This window comes from Equus przewalskii, chromosome 22, assembly GCF_037783145.1.
Source record: "Equus przewalskii isolate Varuska chromosome 22, EquPr2, whole genome shotgun sequence".
Classification (NCBI taxonomy): domain Eukaryota; kingdom Metazoa; phylum Chordata; class Mammalia; order Perissodactyla; family Equidae; genus Equus; species Equus przewalskii.
In genome coordinates, this window is record NC_091852.1 from 31,592,764 (window position 1) to 31,610,884 (window position 18,121).

Below are 18,121 nucleotides of genomic sequence, written 5' to 3' on the forward strand. Positions count from 1 at the left end.
CTCTCTCTTTGTCATTCAGGTTGCCCTTTCAAGTTTGGAACACTACACTAGGCTGTCGCCATCAGGCTTCCTGAGGGACTACTGAGGGCACATCTGACACAACCTGAAATGTGAGGAAGCGTGTTCCCGTAGGGTGACCCTTTCTACGGAAGGCACCGGCGCAGACTGCTCTACCTGCTAAATGGCCCTTTGGTCTCTATCCAGCCTCTGTGAAGTGGTAACAGCACAGTAAGGTATCACATCACATTGCTTCACATCTCTATTAGCTCTATATCTTTTTTTACCTACATCCCCTCCACACTGGGCTTGCATCTCCTAAATAAAATATTAGCCCCGTAGTCCTTGCCTCAGGCTCGAGTTCCCCAAGGAGACTGACTACAACTGTTTCTTTTACAACTGTTGCCTTCATAGAGGTGGACTCTAGTATGTTTATAAGGCAACGTTTTATCTAGGGGACAAAATTGACTGGGGGATCTTGAAAGAATACCTCTTTCCCAGAAATATAAAATTGGGCTGATAAACACTAACATCAATCTCTTTGCAGTCAAGATTGAGGTGATGTAGATCACCATGTACAATGAAAAACTGAGAAAGCTAGACTGCTAAGAGAGAAAAATAAGTCAGATTTACAGAGAAGCAGAGATCGGAGACCATGAGACGTCAGACGATAGGCTCACCCGCAGACAAATGGCATTAATGCTTGCCTTTGCTCTTGATGAATTTTCAGTTTCTGTTTTCAAGCCCTTATCACGAGATCATGTGTATCCTCACAAGAATTTCCTCCCTTGGATTGAGCTTGTTTGAAATATGGTTCTGTTACTTGCAATTAAAGAGACCATTCCAGTTATTGTTGCTATGTAATAAACCATCCCAAAACCTAGTGGCATGAAAGAATCATCTAATGATACAGATTCTGCAGGTCAGGAATTTGGACAGGGCACATTGGGGACCACTTATCTCTTCTTCACAATATGTGGGGCCTCAACTGGAAAGACTTGAAACCTAGAAGTGATTCAACAGCTGGAGGCTTGAATCATCTGGAGGTGTCACCATTCATATGTCTGGTGAAAGATTTTGGCTAATGGCTGGGCTGTTAGCCAGAACATTTAAACATAGCCTTTCTATGTGGTCTTTTCACATGGGTTGGTTAAGCTTCCTTACAGCCTGGGTTGAACATTCCAAGAGAACAAGCAAGTGCATGGCATTTTTATGATCTAACCTCAGGAGTCACATAACATTATTTCTACTATAGTCTAGTGGCCGAAGTAGTCACAAAGCTCCACCCAGTTTCCAGGGGAGGGGACATAGACCCTATCTCTCCATGGGGGGAATGTCAAGGTCATATTGTAAGAATAATGTATGGGATGTGAGGTCTGGTTACAGACAATATTGGAAAATACAGTCTGACACAGGAACTGACCCTAACACAATACATGAGTTGGAACCAGATTCTGGAGGTTTCAGTGACAAGTAGGGGGTTTAGAGTTCACCCTGGAGTCAGTGGAAAGTAGTGATTTTTAAGCAGAGAAATGAAATAGACACATAGGACTAGAACGAGGTGGCTAGATAAAAAGGATGAGGACTGTGCTCTCCTGAGACTGTCCCATTTAACATGGCTAAGATTTTTATTGTGCTTTGAAGGCAAGCCAGACTGACACTATCATCATCTGTATCAAATGCATTCCCAGTGATTTTGTGTTACTCTACCAATGTTGCTTCATAATAGAGCTAAAAGCTAATTTGAGCCTGTATTTCAAAATACGAGTATGCATGGTAAATCAGCAAGTGTCAGGGTTTATGGAATCAATTAAAAAGTTACGTTGTTTGATTCTGTTGGAAAGATGATTTTCATTGTTTACCGGAGCCCTGACTGCACACAAAGAAAGTGCTACTCCCTCCCCCCCCTTAAGCTCTACATTAAAGGGTTTCTATACACAGGAAGTTTGGATTAAGTAGAAAATTCGTGAACAATACATGACATTCTCATACACACACAGTCTGAGTGTGATTTCAGGTTTAGAATAAAAGCTTAAAAGCCAGTAAAGAAAGACGGTGGCATGGATTATTAGCAAGGTCTTCATCAAAGAAAATAGTCCATAAACCTTCACTAGAAGCATTATCTTTTGTATTTTAATTTTTGCCAAAAAACTCTTTATTTTCCATGTTTCAGAAATATACATTTTATCTATCACCTATAAACCTACAGCATTGCAACTAATGACTTTTAAAAGAATCTGAAAGAGTAACGTGAATTAAAGACACCATAGAGAATATTTTAGAATAGAGAAATCAAAAATTTCCTAGTACATTTATTTCATCCGTTTCAAAGCTTTTTATCCAGCTTTCAATTTACTAGAAATTTCTCTGCTTATTTAAGTCTTTCACTTGCATTTGGCCATTTTTTTTGCTTAATGGGGGGGACATGGGCTTTTTTTCCAAGTATCCCTCTTAAAATATCGCAGGGAATGATTCTAGAAAAAAACAAAGGGTAAATGTACCTTAGATTTTCCTATTTAGCATTTATAGAAGACTAGACCTATTGTTTTATGAAAAGATATTGGCAAATGGCTACATGGAAGTGATATTTCATTTCTTAAAGCAACTCTTCCGTTTTCATACGGGTTCCAGTTTTATGCTGATAATGTGCTTTTCATTGTGGAAATCTGCCATTTCCATGGGACGGCACAGTCTTCACTTCCTAAGCCGAGGCAGAGAAGACTTCTGAGAGCAGGCACACAGGAAAATATTGTGCCCCATTTATTTCATGTATTCAAATACTGTTTTTATCTTCCACGTGTTTTCTATTTCTTGAAGTCTGAGACAGTCTGTCTTCTTTGTGAAGGTACTAAATGAGAACTTATTGAACTGTTGCCTTTTGTACAGGAAGAAATACCTAAGCTTCTTGCAATCTGACTATCAGACGGCTATTTGCTGTGCATCTACCATCTGATTATTAAACTTTTTGATGACTTGGACAAAAATTGCAAGTGTAAATCAGGTTAATACATGCCTGATCTTTAATAACCATATCAGAAGATTTATGTGTAATCCTTAGTGAGGTTAGCAAGAGTCAAAAAATTTGATTCATCTTGAGCAGACTGTGACTGAGACATTTAATTTCATTAAATCACAAAGCAGGAAACTAAATTGTGAATAAGAATATTGGTATTTTCTTTTAGTATTATTGTTAGGTATCTGTCTAGCCTGTAAAATATGGCCCCAAATTCTGTGCCATTGCTTAAGTTTTCCATTTGTAATTCCTTGCAACTGCTGGACTTCTTGGAATTTTTTAAATGGGGAAAAGAAATAAACAAGCAGTTGTTTGCAATACAAAAGCAGCATGACTGTGGGAAAAGCATAGCTGGGTTCATCCAACTGTCCTCCGTCCTTGCTGGGTAATCTGAAGCAAATTACTTATTCTTGCCAAACTCATTTCCTCAGCTAAAGCATAAGTATAATATAATGCCGCTCCCCACACCATTGAATAGTTAGCGTGTGAATTAAGATCCTCTCTAAGTATAAATTGCCTAACACTGTGCCTGGATGCTAACAAGTATTCAATAAACGATATCTGTGATTATGTGACTATGATTACGTTTGCCATGAAGACATTTTAATCATTCATTGCAAAATGCCTTCGGACGCCCACCTTCTAGGTGATAGGGTAATACCATCATGGAGCTTACATTTCAGAGTAAGACAGAAAATGGATAAATAAATAATCCAACAGGATGGCTTTTTCCATCTTAAAAGTGAGGTCTGAGGCAGCTGTAAAACAGAACGGTCTGCTTTTTGCTGTTGCTGCCTTTCCAGGCTCAGCCACAAAACACAGCTCTCCTCAACTTCAGACCATGAGATTACCCAGTTTTTCAATCTGTAATGAGACATAGCGTGTGAAGCTGTGGAAATAAGTCTCTCAGCACTGGTTCATGGGGCAGAAAAAACAGACCTCTGTTCTAAGACACAGTCTAAGGGCTGATGCATGAAACACACTAAAGGACTAGTCACTGCAACAAGAGGCAAACTGGAAACAGAGGAGCCATGTCGACCAGCTTGCCAGAAATGTGACACAGATGGAAATACAGACCAGCAGCTTCTCATGTCCTCAGATGGTCTCTGAGCCTCTGCGTGTTTGTATGCAGCTTCATACAAACTAATAACTAGAGGATACACATGTGGGGTGAACAGCTGGCTTTATTTTCTGTTCCAATGAGTCAAAAAAGTGAAAACAGCCTGGTCTAATCACTATGTAGTTTCTGAGGTCAAATATTAACTCTTGGTTTCAAACCTGGGTTTATTTGCCGTGACATTCAGTGGCCACAATAAACAGCAGCAATATGTGGCCTTGATTGGGGTACACACAGGAGACAACTCGATTTTTCTCCCATGACCACCTTCAGAGCTCTGTGGGTGCCTCCTTTTCCACACCTTACAGACATCCTCTCTGTCTGTGACACATTCAGGTATTAAAATCTCCAGTCCTGACATTCAATGGCTGTTCCTAAACTCATTGTCCATCTGCATTCATCAGGGCAGAGGATGGGGGAATGAGGGAAGAGACAGTGCTGTACACATTAATGCTGGGATGATGGAGCACCTGGGTGGGCTCCTTAGAGTCCCTGACAGGGACAGTGCACTCATTGGCTAGCCTCTTCAGATCCTTCCTCAGCTTGGGTACATCTCCAGCCACGTACAGCTAAGGGCCTGCAGGCAGGATCCTCTAGATGGCCCAAACACCCACAGCATCTTGGCCACACCAAATGTGGACCCGTGGTTTACTCTACAATGAGCCCCTGTCTCTCCACACATGTCTATTTCAGCCACTTACTCCTGTTCTAGCTAAAAGCAGGTGCTGATTTAATCATGCTCCCAAATTCCTGGAGACACATGTCAGGCTCTCCTGCGAGAACTCTCTCACCAAGCTCTATCCACGTGGCTTCATAGAAACTGAACTATGAGGAGCGAAAGCTCGCTCCTTCCCCTCTGGCAGGGAGAGGTCAGATTATACCTTTTATAGGCAGCTCCATTCTCTACATTCGATGGTCTTAGAGCTTCCCTGATTTTGGCCTGAATGGGAGTGGGGATCAGGGAGACAGCCTCTCCCATGCCCTACCCCTGTAAGGGGAAGAGAAAAGTCAAAGTTGCCCCTTTCCTAAGCTTGCCTTTCAAGGATCCTCTTCTTGCATTTCTAGAGGCAGATAATAGTCACTGAATCAGTTCTCTTGTTAATAAGTTCTGGATGTAGTTATCCAGTAGCCAGCTTTTTCTATAATATAGACCTATTACCATCTATTATCCTAAATTTAAGGCTTAGCTGAAATCCAAAAATATCAGGAAAATTCCATTCCATATTCTATTACATATCATTAAGTTTATTTGAATTATGATCAAAATTGAGATACCAATCAAGGATTTTCAAGGTGGAACTCTAATATAGGAATCTACAAGAATACCTAGTATTTTCTTTTCTTTAAAAAGGAATTTGTCTGAATAAAAATCTGCTTGCACTCCCCTCTCTTCTTGGCAGTGGATTCCCATTTTTTTCTGTCATTATTTGTAACATTAAACTTTAATCTTTAAGAAAGAGAGACAGAGACACAGAAGCTCATGGGGAAAAAGTAGGGAAAGAAAAAGGAGAGAACGTTTGTGAATGAGAGATTCAGAATTTTTAGATGAAAATTTTAGCCCATTATTCTGAACTTTTCACGCCACTTTTCCACCAAAGAAAATAAAATAGCAGCTGATATATGATGTTTCCTACTTTCCGTGACATGACCTACATCTTTCAATGGATGTGTGCTTGTCAGAGCATTTTGGGAGCAACATATGTGAATTTATCCTGAATAACCGCAGAAATAATCTCAGAAGCCATACCATTCTATTCTGAGTGTGGCAGTTTGTTTCCAACTGAGCCCCAACTGGCTTTGAGGTGCAGAGCCTGGCTGACTGCTGACTAGTCAGTTGGGATGATGACCCGCAGGCGATGATTTGCAAAAGTTAAGAAGCCTGGGGACAAGGGAACCTTCAAAGATTTGTGCTAGGTACCAGGAGATTTTCAAAATTCATAAAACTGAAGGATAAAAAGCATCAATGTCCCAGCCTAGTGGCTGGGTCAGATCCCCATCACAGAGGTCTGAATTTCTTAGAGGATTTTCCAACCAGTTTGTAGTTTCCTAATCCTGCTAACCTTGAATCAGACACCAAATTTGCTTTATCAATGGTCTTCTTCTAACACACTCATGCTCTACAGTTGAGTTGGAAAGACTATAAATACTGTTTTCTTATTTGGAGCCAACTATCTTGCCTTCTGTGGAAAACCACAGAAGTGTATTTAAAACAACAACAAAAAAGAATGTTTATGTACTTGATTATGAGATATGGACATTGGCTTGTTAAAACTTTCACTCTATGAATACTCCAGTGCTATGAACAATCCTTTTGCACTTATTTCATGAACTAGGCCTTAAATAAGGAAAACTGAAAGTGTAAACATGCATGAGCTGTACCATTTGTTTTCATCAACAAGGAGTATCATTGATTACAGAACTTAAGAAACTATAATTAATTCCATGCCTAAGAACAAAAATCTCTATTTATGTTGGGACAATGCTCAAGTAAATCAAATGTCCTCAGATCTCACTGAACATGACGTAAAAGGACTGAAAATGACGTAATATTAAAACTCACTACCTAAATCTCACTACTTGTCAGCCTTCACTTGCCTAACTGCACAGCCTTGGCCGCTCCCATTGTCTGCATTCTCGCCAGTCTCCTTTTCTACTTTTTCCTTGTAGCAGCTTTATTATTATTTTTTCAATGCAAGATTGTTTCCCCAAAGTAGCAAAAAGTAAGGTCACTGAGAACCCCCAAGGTTTACATTTTACAGCTTCAACTACACAGGGAAAGATTAGACCAACTACCTCTTGAGCCAAAGTGTAAAATATAAAGATACAGACTTATTGGCCCAGTTGAGTGGCAACTGATCCCTGGGCCAATTAACTGGAGTCAGGGAGCTGGCCACATTGGACACAGGCTGCTTCGGTCTCTGTGGTAGCCTCAAGATTATAAGGAGTGGACACAGTTTCACTAAAAGTAGCAGATCTTTCCTAATGAGAAAATAAGGGCTTCAGTTTTCACTCTTTCATTCATTTACCTATTATTTGTCAGACATTTTAGTAGATCCTGGGGATACAACCATAATAAGAAGGGTAGTTCTTATCTAACAGAACTTATATCTTATGGCGGATAATGATAATTAAACAAGAACTGAAAAGGTAGTAAAATAACAACCATCATGAATACTTTAAAAAAAATTATTCACCATGCTAAACACTTTATCTCCTCTAATTATCATAAAACTTAGTAGGATCACTGTACAACTGACGAAAACTGAGGCTCAGCCTGGCAATGTAACTTATTCCAAGTCATAAACTCAGAAAGCACAGATTGGAGATTTTGAGAGAGGTCTGCCTGACACCAAAGTCTGCATCCTTTTACAATATGTACACTCTAAACGGCATTCTGATCAGAGATGCACACAGGAACATGTAAATGTGACTTCCATGGTCAAGGAAAGATTCCTAGAGGAACTAAAGTATAAATTAGAATCTTAAGGATGAATAGAGTTTAGCTAACTGAAGAGGCGCTGGTGTGTTCTAGATAAAAACAACAGCAAATAAACAAAGAGAAGGGAGTGACACAGTCATGATTGAGGAAATGAAAGACCTGAAGTACCTCTGAGAAATACTCGAAGGAAGGGAAAAATACTGTCAAGAGAAAAGCTAGAGGAGAATTCATCCACATCAATGTATGGATCAATAGTTCATTCGTTTTCATTGCTCAATAGTATTTCATTATTTCAGTACCATTTTATATTCCTACCAGAAGGGTATGAGGGTTGAAGTTCCTCCCTGTATTCACCAACACTTGCCATGATCAATCTTTTTAATTTTAGATCTTCTAATAGGTGTGAGATGATATCTCCTTGTGGTTTTAATTTGTGTTTCCCAAAAAATATCGAACATCTTTTCATACGGTTATTTGCCATCCATATATCTTCTTTGATGAGGAGTTTCTCTTACAATTTTCCCATTTTTTATTGGATTGTTTTTTTATTATTCAGTTTTGAGAGTTCTTTAATATTCTGTAATTCAAGTCCTTTATCAGATATATGATTTATAAATATTTCTCCTAGTTTATGACTTTTCATTCTCTTACCAGTATCTTTTGCAGCAGAAATTCTTCATTTTGATAAAATCCAATTTATCAACATTTTCTTTTGTGAATCATGCTTCTGATAACATATCTAAAAATTCTTTAACTAAACCCAAGATCACAAAAATTTTCTTCTGGGTTTTATTTCAGAAGTTTTTTAGTTTTAATTTTCCATTTAGGTCCATGATTCATTTGGGGTTAATTTTTGAGTCACAGGGAAATTCAAAGGACTTGGAATAACCAAAACGACTTTGAAAAAGAAGAACAAAGTTAGAGTACTACCCGATTCTAAGTGTTGTGATACAGCTACAATAATCAAGAGTGTGATATTCGTCTAAAGAAAGACAAATATATCAATGCAGCAGAATAGAGAGCCCAGAAACAGACTCCTTCATATAGGGTCAATTGATTTTCAACAAAGGTATGGAGGTAATCCAGTGGAAAAGGCTAATCTTTCCAAGAAATCACCCTGGAACAATTGGATATCCATACGCAAAAGTAAATAAATGACAAACTTGCATCCATACCTCATGCCATCCAGAACTAGTTATAATTGTTAACAAAATAGTTAAAAAGTTAACAAAAATGTGACTAATAGAATATTAATAGTACAATATGAACATTAATACCACCTATCTATGTCAAGAATAACACTAGAACTACATAGGAGTAAAAATACCAGAAGAGGAAAAAGGTTTCACTAAAATCAGAATATCACCTATGTGGTACATAGATAAAAACAGTAACATAAAAAAGCAGGTGCAAAAAGGAAAAGCTTTAAATTAGATCAAAGAGCTTTTTAAAAGGAAATGTCATCATTTTAGGAAAGAATATTTTCTTATTCTAGTTGTTTTCAAGCTTATTTTAGTCATGAGCTCTTTATTCAAGGGAAATCTTAAGCAGTACTAAAACAAACAACTCTGGTTGAAGCTAGGGTGAGGACCCAAAACCACATCGGCTTACTGCTCTCCACCCCCATCTTTCTACATACACATAAACATCTATCACTGAGGTCCTGAGAATCCTTTAGGGAGACCTTAGTTTGAACACCAGGTCCTTTGTGTGAACGTGGGAGAATCTCTCTAGGGTAGGTAGACGTAGAATTGTGGATCACTGGTATGCACAGTATCAGCTTTCCCAGATGTATTCGTGTCCTAGGGCTGCCGTAACAAAGTACCTCAAACTGGGTAGCTTAAAGCCACAGAAATTTACCGTCTCACAGTTCCAGAGGCTAAAAGTCTGAAATCAAGGTGTTGGCAGGGCCATGCTCTCTCCAAAGCCTCCGTAGGAGGATCCTTTCTTGCCCCTTCCAGCTTCTGGTAGCCGCAGACATTCCCTGCGGTAGCATAACTCCCATCTCTGCCTCCAATTTCACATGATGTCCTCCCTGTGTCTTCACATGGCCTTCTTGTAAGGCCAATCATGCTGGACGAGGGGCCCACTCACTCTAGTATGACATCATCCTACATTAATTAATCACATGTGCAATAATCCTATTTCCAAATCAGTTCACATTCCGAGGTACCAAGGGTAAAGACTTCAACATATCTTTTTGGGGGTGGACATAATTCAGCCCATAACACTAAATAATTCCAAATTGTGCTTTAAATTAGTTGCACCAATGTTCACTTCCAGTAGCAATGTATTAGAATTCACTTTTTCTCCGTGCTAAGCATTATTCGATTTTATAATTATGTCTAATTTTATGGCTACACAATGGTACTTCTCTGTTGCATTTTCTTGATGACTAATGAAATCGAGCATCTTTTTATATGTATAATGGGCTTTCTAGTTTCCTCTTTTGTGAATTTCTTGCTCATGTCCTTTGTCTATTTTTCTATTGGGTTGCTTGTCATTTTTTACTGATTTATAGGAGGTCTTTATAGTTTTTGGATACTAACAGTGGCTACCTAAATGTCTGCTATATTTTACATATTAACAACTAAAATCTAATCTTTAATGCAACTAACTTACTCTATTAACCTAAAAAAGGCAGAAATAAAAAGTTGGAGATGGAGGAGTAATACATAGCATTTGGGAAGTATGGTAGGAACATGAGAATGGAATTGGTCACCATTAAACACACACACACACACACACAAACATCTCCACACTGATTAATTGCTCTTACTCCCAAGGTGAAATTGCTACTTCCAGGCAAATAGGGAGGCTTCTCATGATGCCAGGTCCCTTAGTGGAGGACCCAGAGCACTTTTCCATGATGTAGAATAAGATTAAGGAGAGGACCAAGTCAAACCTCAATAACTAGTTTCCAACAATTTCCTCTATTCTTCATCTAAAGCATCACTGTAGAGCTCATGAAAAGATCTGAGTGCCAACATGCTGGAAAAAATCATACATGTTTAAGGGAAAGATTCGAACCATTTAAGCAACCACTTGGAGGAAGCCACCAGTAAGAAATCTGAATTTTGGCAACAGATAAAAGCCAGCCTACCTTCAGAGTTTATTTTGTTTGCAAACATTTAGAAACATGACTAGAAGAGAGAATTTAAAAATCTCTAAAAGTAAAAGGTGGTTGTCTTCACTTTGTGCTCAGGAGGATTTCGAAGATAATGGCTTTTTAAAGTATAATTTGTCCATTCATAAAAGTTGTGTGTGTATATATACTTACACAAATAAATATGGAAATATACAAATATAAAACTGAGAAAGGGGGGCCGGCCTGGTGGCGCAGAGGTTAAGTGCAAACGTTCCGCTTTGGTGGCCTGGGGTTTGCAGGTTCGGATCCCGGGTGCAGACATGGCACTTCTTGGCAAGCCATGCTGTGGTAGGCATCCCACATATAAAGTAGAGGAAGATGGGCATGGATGTTAGCTCAGGGCCAGTCTTCCTCAGCAAAAAGAGGAGGATTGGCAGCAGATGTTAGCTCAGGGCTAATCTTCCTCAAAAAGAAAAAAAAAAACTGAGAAAGTATATGCAAAGTCACACTACTCAAAGTCAAGTGCATTTCCTTCCAGGTTCTTTAACATAAATATGTTTGTCTATTTATTTATTTGGTTGACTGGTATAGTAGTCGGGATAAGTTGCAGCTTATGCTGTATAACAAATTAACTCTCATATCTAAGTGTCTTGATACAACAAAGGCTTATTTCTTGTTAACTCTGAATGTTCAATATAAGAGCACTTTGCTCCACTCCACATAGTCTCAGGCTGATAGAAGCTCACAATCAAAAATGTGGATTCAGAACTCTTTTCAGCAGAAGAGTAGAAATAGTAGAAAATCACACAGAAGCTTTTCTTCTCACATTTCACAGAGAACTAGTCAATGCTTCCACCTAATTGCAAGGGATCTGGGAAGGGCAGGTCCCCTATGGCCAGGAGAACCAGATATTATAAGCATTATAATGTCTACTGAAGCTAACATACTTTCTTTTCTTTTTTATTTTGGAGGGGTGGTGTTTCTTCTTAGTAATAGTTTCTGAAGAATTTAGCTTTCTGTCTTATGCAACCCAAACTTATCTCTGAATTGTTGGAATTTCCATGTGTAATGTTATATTGGCACATTTTAGTTTAAGCACATTATTTACTAAATTCTTTTCTGGAAAGGATCAGCTTATTCTAGTAGGAATATAGCTGACAGGTATGAGCAGATATGAGCCCTGGAAGGTAGCAGGCAGGGAGCCCTCCATGGTCACAACCTCTGTGAGCTACTTCTTACAGAATTTCCAGTCCCAACATTCCAACAAAACGGGAGTTTCTTAGCCTTGAGATTAGAAAGTAATGCATTTTAATTTATTACAAATTTGAACTCTCTTCCTCCTCTACTAAAGTGGTCATTTGCATTTGATTTTACTTTTCAATAAATATATAGCCTTTTCTCTTTTCCTGAAAGGAAGAAGCAATTAATCAGCCACAAGAAAAAACTGAGATAATACAAAAGACATGTGGAGTAGGAAAATTCATTTCAGGTTTAATAATGTCAAATGTGCATTTTCACACCTTTGAGAGGAAAAAAAAGGATAAAGCTAAAATCAAATTTTTAAAAATCTGACTTCTGATCTGTTCTATAAATTTTGAAAATTTTTGCTTTGCCTTTTGGAAATGCGGAGGTTTGACAGAAATTCATACCTTTATCACTGGACACAGTGATCATTGCTCACAGCCCTGCCTAGCATCTTGTAAGGGATATTTCAATTTAATTTCAATCTCTGTTTTTTATACATTAGTTTTATTTGAGGAAGGCAGAAGATATAATGTATTAATCATGCACTTCTGGGCTCTGTCACCTGAAATTTTAAAATATTCTTAGTTCAAACTGTGTTTGACTTCATGGCCCAGTTCTAATGCATACCATCTCTACCACAAAATCTTAGAACTCATTAGGAGAAATTATACGTTCATTCTCCTGTCACTTCATAGCCATTTGTTAACAAATCCCTTTAATAAGGAATTTATTACTATTTTTTGCTAATTGAGAGCTTGCTTTTCTCATCTAATTGATTTTGAACTACCTGGGAGCAGAAAGTGTGTTTTATTTCATGCTAAGAAAAAAACTGTATTCGCTTAGCTTCCTATGGCTGCTGTAAGAAATTACCACAAACCTGGTGGTCTAGTATCAGAAACCTATTATCTCAAGGTTCCGGAGGCTGGAAGTCTGGAATCAGTTTCACTGAGACAAAATCCCAGCGTCGGCAGAGCCACGCCTCCACCACAGGCTCTGGGGGAGAATCTGTTCCTTGACCCATTCAGCTCCTGGTGGCTGTCAGCATTCCTTGACTTGTGAGCACATCACTCCAATCTCTGCCTCTGTGGGCACATTGCCTCCTTCCCTTCTTTGTGTGTCTGCTGCCCCTCTGCCTCTGTCTTATAAGGACGCTTCTAAAGGTGTTTCAGATCTACCCAGATAATCCAGGATGATCTCTCCATCTCAAAATTCTAATCACAGGGATGAAGACATGGACATATCTTTGGGAGCTATATCAGCTGACTTACACATATCCCACAATTGCCCAGCTTAGAGCACAATCCTTAGGGCATAATAGGCCCTCAGGATCATCTTGACAGTGAAATTTCTGTTTCTCTGTCTCTCTGTTTCCAATGTCTCTTATCTCTACTTCTCCTGGGTTATTTCCTCTTCTGTGGACTGACTTCTTTGCTCACCATCAAAGCCAACCCAGAATAGCAGCCTTCATTTTAGAGACTCCATAACTTTCCACCTCAGTTCTCTACAGATTACTAATTCATTCTTTCAATGGCCTTATTCCAAAATTCATGGGAGAGACTGTCTAACCTCTCCTTTGTGCCTGGTGTTCACTATTTGGGCAGGCAGCTTAGATCAAAAGGAAGAGTTCAGAATTATAGATTTTGCAGATTCTCTCTTAAGGAAGTGGAGCTGGGAGGAGATGTAACTGATACCTACGATACACACCTCTCTAGCCCTTGGTGTGCAATACTACCTTGAGTCTACAGGTTTGCTCATCAGAGTTTTGGAAATTTACTGAATCAACTCCTTTCCTTTGTTTTCTACACACAATCTCCAGAAATCTGGTAACCTTTTATTTTTCTAGGCACACTCCACTGGACACCACAAGGACTGAACTTGGACAGCCTATGGGCTCCAAGAAGACATCTGATTTCTACCCCAGTTCAATCTCTATCTCTACATACGATGACTTTCGGCAAAATGCATTATTTCTAGTTCTAATGTTTTAGCTTCAGTAGGAGAACATTGTATTTTAATCTCATTCTCCTCTAATTTGAACAACTCCAAACTAATGTAAAAATATACTTTTAATGAGTAATTAAGTAATATAAATTTCTAAATGAATGCATTTTATTATCACTCCAAAGCAAATCATATGATGCATTGTGAAATCCAATAATAGCAACAGAAACAAGAAAAAAAAAACAGAGAAATTCTATTTTGTTGCTGCCAACAGACTGGAAATCCCCTTTAAGAAATATTTCAAAATTAAGATAGCAGCTGGAAGCATTTAGATATTCCAAAATACTTCAACATTCCTTATAGGCTGTCATTTAAGGAAGATTTTTAATCATGTATTTTAAAAAGAAACAAAGGGCAGGCTTATCAGCAAAGTCGTTTTTAGAAAAATTGCTTTCTTATTTCTAAGCAAAGCAGAGATTATAAATATTTGGCTCCAGACGAGTCGTCTTCTTCTGAATCTTCAGGAAAATATCTTTGATTCGTGCCTGCTGCTTCCCCCATCCCCGCCCCTATTTTCAAAGCCATATAGGCAGGAGATGGAAGGGTGTTAATCTCACATATATTGAACCAATAATTAAGTAAAAAACGTTTATGGCATTTCCTCTGAACGTTTCATGTGAGTTTTTGTCTGCTATTGTACAGTGTGGACTTTTTAAAATTTTGTTTTCCCAAGAGACTCATAAGCCTCTTCCCTAAAATGCTTTCATCCTTTTTGTTTAATTCCTCTCAAAATTTCCCAGGACATTCTTTTGCTCCCTGAAAGCAGAGAAGTTTATTTTCGGGAAGTTGCTTAACTTTCTGTGGATGAGAGTTGCCCTAGGCACTGGGTGCATATTATCCGCCATCTAGTCTAGATGGTGCTGAGTCTGAGCTCTGCGTTACTTTAATGTCTGTGTGTGCCTACCGCCAAATCAAGTATCAACTATATGTCTCATGAGGGGCTGGCCCAGTGGCATGATGGTGAAGTTTGCACACTCTACTTCAGCAGCCCGGGGTTCATGGGTTCGGATCCTGGACACAGACCTACACGTCGCTCAGCAAGTCACGCTGTAGTGGCGACCCGCATGCAAAATGGAGGTGGATTGGCATGAATGGTAGCTCAGGGACAATCTTCCTCAAGCAAAAAGAGGAAGACTGGCAACAGATGTTAGCTCAGGGCCAATCATCTTCATCAAAAGAAATATATATACATATATATATATGTATGTCACATGAAGCTTAATTATTGTTAATCAAGCATGCTGACCTCCTCACATGAAAGATAGTACTTAAGATTAAACTATGGGGGCTGGCCTGGTGGTGCAGCAGTTAAGTTCGCACATCCCGCTTCAGCGGCCTGGGGTTCGCCGGTTCAGATGCTGGATGCAGACATGGCATCGCTTGGCAAGCCATGCTGTGGTAGGTGTCCCACCTATAAAATAGAGGAAGATGGGCACGGATGTTAGCTCAGGGCCAGTCTTCCTCAGCAAAAAGAGGGGGATTGAGGGGCTAGCCCCGTGGCCGAGTGGTTAAGTCTGTGTGCTCCGCTGCAGGCAGCCCAGTGTTTCGTTGGTTCGAATCCTGGGCACGGACATGGCACTGCTCATCAAACCACGCTGAGGCAGCATCCCACATGCTACAACTAGAAGGACCCACAACGAAGAATATACAACTATGTACTGGGGGGCTTTGGGGAGAAAAAGGAAAAAATAAAATCTTTAAAAAAAAAAAGGGGGGATTGGCAGCAGATGTTAGCTCAGGGCTAATCTTCCTCAAAAAAAAAAAAAAAACGATGAAACTATGTCATTTACATGTTAGTTGTAAATATATTTTGTCAGGAAAGCACCATACATTCTTTGGAAAAAAAATTTTCCTGACAGTATTTTCACTTTTCTCTCTAATTTAGCAACTTCACCAAAAAAGACTGATGTAAGAACAAGATACAGAAAGAATTCTCACTAAGAATTCTGACTAAGGGGAAGAAAATCTGGAGTAGGCAACAGACATCTTTTTTTCTGTTCTGAAAATCCCAAGTTCCTAAATTTGCTTCCTTTTCAAAGATGGGTATTAGGTTGCTGTTAGGAAATCATACATTTAATGAATAAAAATCTGTGGCATTCAAAATGCGTCTTTGGGCCAGTGTGATCAGGGCTGCCTCCCTGTTAGCCCACATCAGGGATATTTGCACAGTGATTCCAGGAGTCCAGTTCACACCGCATATCCATTTTGTCCCATTAGAGCCTTCCCTCCCAGAGGAACCTCAGGTTTGTCTGACTAGCCAAACCAAACGGCCCTTAACTTGCCTGTTTCTGCCCTGTGGTATTCGTGAAAAGTTCAGAAGAGGCTGCAAAAGCTCCAAGTCAAATACACCATATGTGAATCTTCTCCCTGTAAAATGCAAATGTTCCTATCAAATTAAATAGAGCATATTTTCTTTTAATTCCCTTCAAAGGTTTCTGCCAGAAACTTGGAGGTACAATGAACCAAAAGCACAAAGCAGGAATATTTTAGAGTTTCTGGAAGAACTCCTCACCATTTGGCAAGATAAAATAATCCAGAAAATAAATTTCTACATGTTTCTAAATTTTTTACTATGGAAGAGATAGATATAAACTTCTACGCTGGTCTTTAATGACTAAATATCTCCTATTTTTCAACATTTAGAAGGAGAGACAGACAGACTGACCACAGCACTCAGCTGGGCTTCTTGTCCTCATCCATTCCATCCGCAAAATCTCAAACGGAATGTTTGAGAATAAGGTTTTGCAGAAAGTAATGGAGGGAAAATACGGTATAAAAATGTTCTCCAAAACATGATGTCAATTTACAATTGTCCCAGTACTAAATGGGAGCCCTGTTTCTTGTCATCACTGTGAATTCTGTTTTAGCTTTAAAAACACAAAAGAATCTTTGTCAGTTCGGTAGGTGAAAGCCAGCATAACACTTTAAAAACTGCTTTCTAATTTTATAAACTCACGTCTTTTGCCCTTGCAAGGGAGGAAGATATTTCTTTTTCTTACACCTTCACATAAACTTTTTATGTTGAAAATGTCCGTCTAATACTTATCTTCATTTTTATTCATGGTTTCTTAAAATGTACAGATTTGTTTAAAGACTTTCTTTTTTTAGAGGAGTTTTAGGTTTGTAGAGAAATTTGGGGAAAGGCACAGGGATTTCCCATACACCCCTGCCCACACACATGCATAACCTCCTCCATTATCAACATCCCCCACCAGAGTGGTGCATTTGTTACCATTGATATTGACACATCATAATCACCCAAAGTCCTAGTTTACATCAGGGTTCACTCTTGGTGGTGTAAGTTCTATGAGTCTGGACAAATATATAATGACATGTATCCATCATTATGGTATCATACAGAGTATTTTCAGAGCCCTAAAAATTTTCCATGCTCCTACTATTCATCTCTCCCACTCCTCAATCCCTAGCAACCACTGATCCTTGTACTGTCTCCATAGTTTTGCCTTTTCCAAAACGTCATGATTGGAATCATACAGTATGTAGACTTCCAGATTGGCTTCTTTCACTTAATAATATGCGTTTCTGGTTCCTCCATGTCTTCTCGTGGCTTGAGAGCTCATTTCTTTTTAGCACAAAAGAATATCTGACTGTCTGGATGTACCACAGTTTCCTTATCCATTCGCCTATTGAAGGACCTCTTGATTGCCTCTAAGTTTTGGCAATTGTGAATAAAGCTGCTGTAAACATCAGTGTGCAGGTTTTTTTGTATAGATATAAGTTTTCAACTCCTTTGAGTAAATACCAAGGAACACGATTACTGTTATCATTTGGTAAGAGTATGTTTAGTTTTGTAAGAAACAACTAAAATGTCTTAAAAAGTGGCTGCACCATTTTGCATTCCCACCACTTCCTTGCTGGTATGTCATGTTGTCAGTATTCTGGATTTTGGTCATTCTAAAGGCCAAAATGTGTAGTGGCATCTCATTGTTGTTTTAATTTGCATTTCCCTGATGACATATGGTGGAGCATCTTTTCATATGCTTATTTGCCATCTATAGATCTTCTCTGAGGTGTCTGTTAAGGTCTTTGGCCTATTTTTTAATCAGGTTGTTTGCTTTTTTATTGTTGAGTTTTAAGAGTTCTTCCTGTATTTTGGATAATAGTCATTTAACAGATATGCCTTTTGCAAATATTTTCTCCCAGTCTATAGCTTATCTTCTCATTCTCTTGTTATTGTCTTTCACAGTTCAGAAGTTTTTA